Below are 8,641 nucleotides of genomic sequence, written 5' to 3' on the forward strand. Positions count from 1 at the left end.
TGATGGGAAGAAGAGGAAGGAGCTGCGAGGAGAGTCGATAGCCACCCACCGGGACCTCTGGCTTACCAGCATTGTGACTGGGTGGGCCTCCGGCTTCTCTGTGGGTGTCATCCTGAGGACAATGGAGAGAACACTCAGGGTAGTAAGCAGCTCAGGTGGGTGGAGAGAAAACTCAGAGAACCTGGAAAGCCCATCAGTTCATCAGAGAGAGAGAGAGAGATGATCCCTGCTTCAGCATGAGCTAAGACAAGGTCTCCCTTATCCCCACCTCTTCTCTCATAATCTCCAGTCACTGAGCCCTTCCTTAGTTTCCCCAGCTGCCACCATATGCCCATGAGTGATGTTTCCCTAATGTCACAATTTAGGCAGACCTTCTGAATGATTATGCTCCTCCCACCTGTTTCACGATTTCCTTGATATTTCTCTTTGAATCAGCTCAACTGAATACTTCTTTTTTTAAAGATTTTATTCATTTATTTGACAAACAGAGATCACAAGTAGGCAGAGAGGCAGGCAGAGAGAGAGAGAGAGGAGGAAGCAGGCTCCCTGTCGAGCAGAGAGCCCGATGCGGGGCTCGATCCTAGGACCCTGGGATCATGACCTGAGCCGAAGGCAGAAGCTTTAATCCACTGAGCCACCCGGGCACCCCTCAACTGAATACTTTTATTTAAAAAATACACTTGGCATCCCTGCAGCAAATTCATTAATTCACTAAACACATATTTACGGAACATGGGTCCTTCTGAAGCCACTGGGGACACAGCGGGGAACAAGACAAAGACCCCTGGTCCCCTGGAGTGGGGGTCTCTAGGAGAGAGAGAGAGAGAAGTCCCAAAAAATGACTGGCAGTAGAATGTCAGGGAATGAAAAGTGCTAAAGAAAGTGAAGATAGAAAGAGGCAGAGGATAGAGGTGTGTGTGTGTGTGTGTGTGTGTGTGTGTGTGTGTGTGTAGTTTCGAGTAGAATGGTATTGGTGGGGGGCTCATGGAGAAGGCGACATTTGAACAAAAGGTCTGATGTAGGCATGTGGACCACCTTTGCTGAAATCATGGGAAAAGAGCTCTAATAGCCTGTGCAAAGGCCCTGGGCAGGAGCAGGAACAGCAAAGAGACGAATATGGCTGGGGCAGAGAGTGTTGGGGGCGGGGTCGAGGGGGGAGGGGTGAGGCCAGAGGGGGGCAGCAGGTCAAGCTAGGTCTTGTGTCCATAGTGAGGACTTTGGCCTCGACTCTGAGGGACTCAAGCTGACTGATTTTCACAGGATATTTCTGGCTGCTGAGTAGGAAACAGACTGTGTGGGCAAGAGCAGAAATGGGAGACAGTCAGAAACTGCCATATTATAATGAAACCAGACATAAGTAGAAAGTGATGGGGGAAATGAAGGAAAGCCAAACAATGGGTTAAATCCGTGGTTTGATAGGGTTCTTGGTTTTCTCTTGGGAAAAGCTAGCAAGTGTTAGAATGACTAGAACCAGATTGAGATATTCTCTTGCCACAGTCAGAATGCTACAAAGGGAACAGGAAAAGGAATTTCTCTGTGGAAATATTTCAGATTTATAGAAAAGTTGCAAAAATGGTACAAAGAACATCTGTGTAATTTTTACTCACATCAGCCTATTGTTTTAATTCTTTTTGCTTCAGCATCTGCTTTCTCTCTCCTTCTATGTCTCTTGTGCATATTTTGTTTTCCTGAACCATCTGAGGGTAAGGGTCATGCATCATGGCCCTTCACTTGTAAACACTTCCAGGTATTGAACTGTTTTCATTTTGCATTTTTTTTTTAATACTACAGTCCAGAATGCCATTTCAAGTGGCCCTTTTCAGGGCAGTTCTTTGAGGATCTGTGAGATTCTCTGAGAATTGCTGGCAGTAATGGAAGGAAAGCCGGTCAGAAGGTCCGGACATGTGGACTCCAGTTTTGGTTCTAGAGCCTACTGGTCACTCAGGTGTGGGTTCCCATCTTGGGCATCTGCTGCCACTCACAGGCCAGTTCTATGCCACTTGGCAAATGACTTCTGTCTCTAAGCCTTAGTTGTCCCTAAAGACGATGGCAAACCACCTACCAAGGGCCAAATCAGCCCCCTCGCTTGCTGGGGAATGGCAGGAAAAAGATGTGACCACCGATTGAGCCTTGGATCAGACACAGGCACTTGGAGTCTTCTCACTCCCCTCCCGTGTCCTTGCAATGTAGGTGCTACCTGCCTTTCCTGCTCCCAGAGGCTGCTCCAAGGACACACCCTTGAGATGGTGTGTAATGCTGAGAACACATGCGTGGTGTGTCTGGGTGAGTCCAGCTGGGGCCTCTTTATAAATCTGTAAGACTTGGAGGGTGAGTGTGGGGATCCATTCATCTTGCTGCCACCCGAGACAAGCTTCCTGTTTAAGTTCCTTTTGCTTATTCAAAGGGCCACCTGCCAACCTGGAGGGGCCTGCTTCTTACCTTGGTCTCTCCCTCCTCTCTGTGTTTGGGGGCTGGTTTCAGGCTACACCTGGTTGCAGGCTAACCAGAGGGTTATGGACCAGCATTGCCTCTTTTCCTACCACCAGTGAGTTAAGAAAGAGTTAAGAAGGAGTGGGGGTAGTTAGCAGGGATAGCTTAGGTGCCTCCAATAGCCTTGTTAAACTGTGATTTAATCAATCACAGCATCTGTTCCTATACACAGACACCACCTCCAACTCCTGTGGCAGACATGATAAATCGATCACAGCATCCGTTCCCACTGCCCTGAGACACCACCTCCAACCCCTTTCCACCAAGCTCTCTAGAGCACCAGAAGGAGGTGAAAGCTGTTTGCCACCCCTAAATGGGAGTGTGTTGGGAGAAAGACAAATAAGTGGAAGGATGGAGATCTGGAGATCACAGCACCTAAGGGAGAGAATAGAAAGAGGGATTTCTCCTTGGAAATATTTCAAACTTAAAGAAAAGTTGCAAAAGTGAAGGAGGAGGCGGTGGAGAAAAGGTGACTGCCTTCATTTCCTGGGGATTAGGGAGAGCAGAAAAACTACACATTTCCAAGCGGCTCAGAACCCAAGTCAGGAGACAAAGTTCTGAACAGGCTGATCTCACGAGGAAGGAATTTTTCATGAATAGACTGTTTCCTGGAAAAATAGGCCCTTGACTCTCTCTCCCATACAGAAGTAGGCACCATCTGATGCCTTGCCAGCCCACCATCCACTCTGCTTCTTTGGCACTAGAGTCTTTTTTTTGTGGGGGTGGGGAAGTCCCTCCCGCCTATGAATCCATTTAGTCTTGTGGAGCTGGGTTGTTCTCTGACTCCGGAGCTATGCAAATAGCCCAGGTTTGGCCAATCAGGGTATTCCAGCACCTGGCCACAGTGATTGGTCCACATGAGGACATGTGATTTGAGTTTAAGCCAGTGAGAAGCAGCCCTGGGACTTTTGTTAAGAGGCATCAGGAGTCAGGTGCAGTCTTCTCTCCGCGAGGGCTAAACTGGTGGGATATAAGCCTGGAGCCCCTGGGAGCTATCTTATCACACCACGAGGGCAGGTCCTGTCTGAGAATGAAGCCACCACAGAGAAAAGCAGAGTTGAGAGGTGTATGGAGGAGTCTCTGGACAAAATCAAGTCCCTGGATCCAGCCATATCTGAAGCTCATGAAAGACCAAAAAAACTTTCTAATTTTTTTAAGGCCATTCAAAGTTAGGATGTCTGTCCCTCGAATTCTGTCTCATACAGGATAGAAAGGCCCTTTTCACCTCAAGAGTTCCAAGATTTGATGAGATTGTGTATGAGTCAGAGGACGTGACTCAGGGAAGAATCAATCAATCAAGGAGTGGGGAAGAAGACAGAGGGAAGGATAGAGAGGCCTGGGGCCCCTGTACCTGTGGCTCTGGCCCTTACAGCCTCTTGTTAACAGGAGATGGGCAATGCACCCAATGAAGAGGGACCTGGCAGCAAGGGACCCAATTATAATGGCAGCCATGATCCCAGCACTCATGGGCAGGTGTGTTATGGGAAGCTCCTTAAGCTCTTCTGAGGGGCATGAGAAAGAAAGAAAGGTCTGTGAGATGTTCTAGGAGGGTCTCCCCACTCCCCTCACCCCTGCATCAGTGACTGTACATAGAGCACTGATGTCCAGTTTCCTTTCCCCAGCCCAGAGCTTTCTCCTGCTTTTCAGAGCGGAGCATCCACTATCTGGTTGATTCTGCACATAAAACTCAAGTCCCTGGAAGGAATTCCTTGTCTCACCCCACCTCAAAATCTTTGCTTCCTTAAGATTTCCTACCATATTTGGCACATCTGAAACCTACCTCCCAACACACTCCCCCACCTCACCCCACCTACCTGCTTTTACTCACCTCAGTTGGTTGGCACCTCTATCCTTCTAGGGCAAGAATGCTGTTCTGGGTCCTCATAGGGTCTTGATGCACAGGGTTCTCAAACACTACCTGCCAGGTTTGGGACAAAGCCTACTTGACTTCCTACCCCCACCATAAGGACCTCTAGCTTGACTATCAAGCAGAACACCTGTTATATCCCCAGCCCTTCTTGGCAGCTAAGCTCGTAGACTCTGAGGTCAGAATGCTGGGGTTCTCGTCCCTGGGCAGATTACTCAATCTCTCTGTGTCTCTTCCCATTTGTGAAATGGGGACAATAGGAGTGTCTACCTTGTAGGGTTGTGAAGACTGAATGAGTTTGCACACACACACACACACACACACACACACACACAGTTCCTTTAATTATCCAAGAACGTAGAATCTGTGCCATTTTAAAGATGAGTAAACTGAGGCACAGAGAGGTAAGCTAACCTGGACAAGGGATCAGAGTAGGTGCAGTGCTGGCATTACATGTGGGCCACCTGAGCTTCCAATGACCACTCTGTGTGGCTTCCAAAGGAGGGGCCTGTGTCCCAGGAGCCCTTGAAGGATGGGAAGGAACTGTATCAGGTTTTGCATGACTGGAGTGAAGACCATTAAATCCAAAGGGACTAGAGAGTCACCATATATATATATGGAGATATATATATATATATATATGGATATATGGATATATATTTGTGTTTGTAATTAAATTAATCAATATTTGTCTACTTTATCCATTTCCCTAAAAGTTTATCAGTTCAAAGTGTCTGAAATCCATTTTAAAATGTACTCTTCTCACTGGGAGAAAGAGGATAGGCTGTTTCTGGGCATATGTGGCTGTTGCTCCCACAACCCGGGGAGATGGCTAAATCAGGCCCATTTTGCAGATGTGTACACCAAGGCCCAGAGAGGTTGCATTTGGGCAGAGGATAGAAGGCAGCCCCTCTTTCAGACACTGGAACTTAGCAACTGTTGCACCTTCTACCTTTTAATTGATTATTAATTTATTTTTAGGTAGGCTTCCCACCCAACATAGGGCTTGAAGTCAAGACCCAGAGATCAAGAGTCACATACTTTATCGACTGAGCCAGCCAGGTGCCCCCACCTTCTAGGTTTTTGAATCCCTCAACAGTAAGTGAAAATTCAGTGGCTTCTGTGAGTCACTCAGGAGGTGGGGTGGGGCAGAGGCTAGCTGGGCTGAGTCAAGGAGCTCCCCCACTTCCTGCCCTCCCCACCCCAACCCTGTTGCCCAGTCTTCTTACAGCATCCAGAGCCCCTTCCCCAGGATCTGCTTGTGCTGGCCCCTGCTGCCCTGTCCACCCACAAAGTTCCATCACTCACAGCTCCCTTCCTTACCTTCTGGGCTGCCCAGCCTTTGCCCATGCTGTCCCCTCTGATGACGCTTTTCTCCACACACGAAACATAACTCCTGCTCACTTTTCCATTCCTGAACCCTCTGCAAGCCTTCTCTGACAACCCCAGGCCAAGGAGACTCGTGATACGTTTTTCCGTTGATTCATGTTGGTAGATGGGACAGGAAGGAATACTTCAGGGGCTCCTGGGTGGGTCAGTCGGCTAAGTGCTGGCTCTTGATTTCGACTCAGGTCAGGATCCCAGGGTCATTAGATCGAGCCCCCTGTTGGGCTCCCCGCTCAGCAGGGGGTTTGCTTGAGATTCTCTCTCTCCCTCTTCCTCTGCCCCTCACCCTGTTTGCACGCATGAATACATGCTCTCTCTTGAATAAATAAATAAATAAATAGATGAAAGAAAGAAAGAACAACGAATGAACTTCACCTACCTCCATTCTGACCTCAGTCTGTGCTTGAGAATTGACGAAGTTCTTTCCAGCTTGTCTCTCATGGAAAAGACCCACTCAAGCATCCTGTGATGGGAACTGAAACTACTCCCTCAAGCAGTAGGGACTGCTCTGAGCCAGCAAGACTCCCTTCCCGACTAACCCCAAGACAAGGACCTGACCTTCACTGCCCATTGACCTTTGTCCCACATTTACATTTTTCTTCTATAAACCTAGAAGTGTTTTCAGCACTTTGGAAACCGTCATTGAGATGCTAGTCTGCCGTCTTCCTGGGGCTGGCTTCATTGAATAAATCCCTTTCTTGTTTCACCAACCTTCCTGGCTCTGCCTTTGGGTTTTTGTATGCAGTGAGTGGCCAAACCTGGTCTGTTTGGGATCCCCGGAGCCAAGTGCTCCTGCACTCCTGCGCCCCAGCTACGGACCTGTAGGTGTGTCCTCAGCTCACTCCACCCCTCCGCCACCGTGAAGCCTCCAAGCCTTCAGGAGGGATGGATCCCGCCTCCAGCTCTGGGTGGGCTCCCTTGGTTTATTCCCTTGTTACAACGACTGCATCAGGAAGGGTTGCGGTTCAGGCCTAAGCCAATAATCGCTCTGCATTCCTTCAGCCTTCCTGATTAGTCCAGGTTGGTCCAATCAGAGTGAAGTGAAGGGGGGTGGTTCGGAGGGGGCTGCTAGGGGAAGGGATCCCTCGTTCTGGAAGCTGGAGACTTGGGAACCTTACGGTCATCATCTTGCTCCCTTGAAGGCATTAATCATGTCTCCTACCCCTTGGAAGGAGAACCCTGAACTTGAGCAGGGCAGAAATAAAGACATTTCCCAGCCTCCTTTGCAGCCTCCATACATGGACAGCTAGCTCATTCAAAAGCGCCTTAGAGCACGGTGTTGAACATCGCTGCTAACATTAGAACCCCAGGCAAGTTCACATACAACATTCTGTGTCTGAATTTTCCCATTATATAAGGATACCAGTCATACTGGATGAGGGCTAAGCCTAGTGATCTCATTTTAACCTGATTACCTCTATAAAGATGCTATTTCTTTTTTTTTTTTTTTAAAGATTTTATTTATTTATTTGACAGAGAGAAATCACAAGTAGATGGAGAGGCAGGCAGAGAGAGAGAGAGGAGGAAGCAGGCTCCCTGCCAAGCAGAGAGCCCGATGCGGGACTCGATCCCAGGACCCTGAGATCATGACCTGAGCCGAAGGCAGCGGCTTAACCCACTGAGCCACCCAGGCGCCCCGAAAGATGCTATTTCTAAGTAAGGCTATATTCTGATGTACTGGCGGTCAAAAAAAGTCAGTGTCTTTTTTGAGGGGACAGCATTTAACATGCAACACCTGCCAAGCTTGGTTCCCTGCTATCCTGAGGCATCTTTGAGCTGCTCAGAATCCTTGAATCTATTTCTTTTCTGCTTAAATCAGCTAGCAGCATTTTCTGTTGCTGTAACAAGAACCCTTCCAGAACCACATGATTAAGTGTCCCCTCTTTAGCACTTGTTATATATTCTGCCTTTTATCATAGGCAGTGAGCTTAAAAGAGGGAAACTGTGAATCACTGTCTTTTTCAAAGTCATTGTGACAGGATCTCTTCTGTGATACCATCTCCTATCTGGTAGAAAGATCTAATACCCCTCCCTTGAATCTTGGCTAATCTAAGCGGCTCCTGTTGTAATCAAAAGAATACAATGTAAGCAATGCTGTATGACTTCCAAGGCTATGTATGACTTCTGTCTGAAGCAGACAGACCACCTCTGCTTGCCCTATCTGAATTCCTGATCCCAGCAATCATGAACATCATAAAATGGTTGTTGTTCTATACAACTGAGTTTGCTCTGTACCAAGAGGTAACTAGAACAGGGGCACCTGGGTGGCTCAGTTGTTTGGACAACAGCCTTCAGCTCCGGTCATGATCCTGGAGTCTCAGGATCAAGTCCTGCCTTGGGCTCCCCGCTGGGCGGGGAGTCTGCTTCTCCCTCTGACCTCTGCCCTCTCACACACTCTCTCTCTGTCTCTCTATATCTCTCTCATTCTCTCAAAGAAATAAATAAAATATTTTTTTTAAAGGGAGAGGGAGTCTTTTTTTTTTTTTAAAGTTTTTATTTATTTGTCATAGAGAGAGGAGTGAGAGTGAGCACAGGCAGACAGAATGGCATGCAGAGGCAGAGGGAGAAGCAGGCTCCCCACCAAGCAAGGAGCCCAATGTGAGACACCATCCCAGGATGCTGGGATCATGACCCGAGCTGGAGGCAGCTGCTTAACCAACTGAGCCACCCAGGCATCCCGAAATAAACAAAATCTTAAAAAATAAAAAACAAGTAACGAGAACAGAGCCCCCCTCTTCTGTTTCTTCTTCCAGGACTGAAATTTTTCTTTTTGGCTTTTATCTTTACCAATCAACTGGGACCATCTATCCTCAGTTCTACCAGCAAAGAATCATCTGGGTCTTCTTCTATGGACCAAAATTAACCCTGCATATCTTTTAAAGAATTTATTTATTTATT

The 8,641-nt window shown here is 47.8% G+C and overlaps 2 long non-coding RNA genes across 2 annotated transcripts in view; one reads left to right on the forward strand and one right to left on the reverse strand.

Annotated features, from left to right (window-relative positions):
- Window positions 1-6,453, forward strand: part of LOC309853075 — a 23,638-nt gene extending 17,185 nt beyond the window's left edge. The window contains exon 2 of the long non-coding RNA XR_014305506.1: window positions 5,339-6,453. This is a non-coding gene — a long non-coding RNA (uncharacterized lncRNA). The remainder of the gene's footprint in view (window positions 1-5,338) is intronic.
- LOC309853074 lies at window positions 107-6,199 on the reverse strand. Its single transcript, XR_014305505.1, has 3 exons — window positions 6,119-6,199; window positions 4,319-4,404; window positions 107-181 (listed from the first exon to the last, which is right to left on the reverse strand). It is a non-coding gene; the product is annotated as an uncharacterized lncRNA (long non-coding RNA).
- Window positions 6,454-8,641: the final 2,188 nt, after the last annotated feature.

This window comes from Mustela nivalis (assembly GCF_964662115.1).
Source record: "Mustela nivalis genome assembly, chromosome: 18".
Taxonomy (NCBI): Eukaryota; Metazoa; Chordata; class Mammalia; order Carnivora; family Mustelidae; genus Mustela; species Mustela nivalis.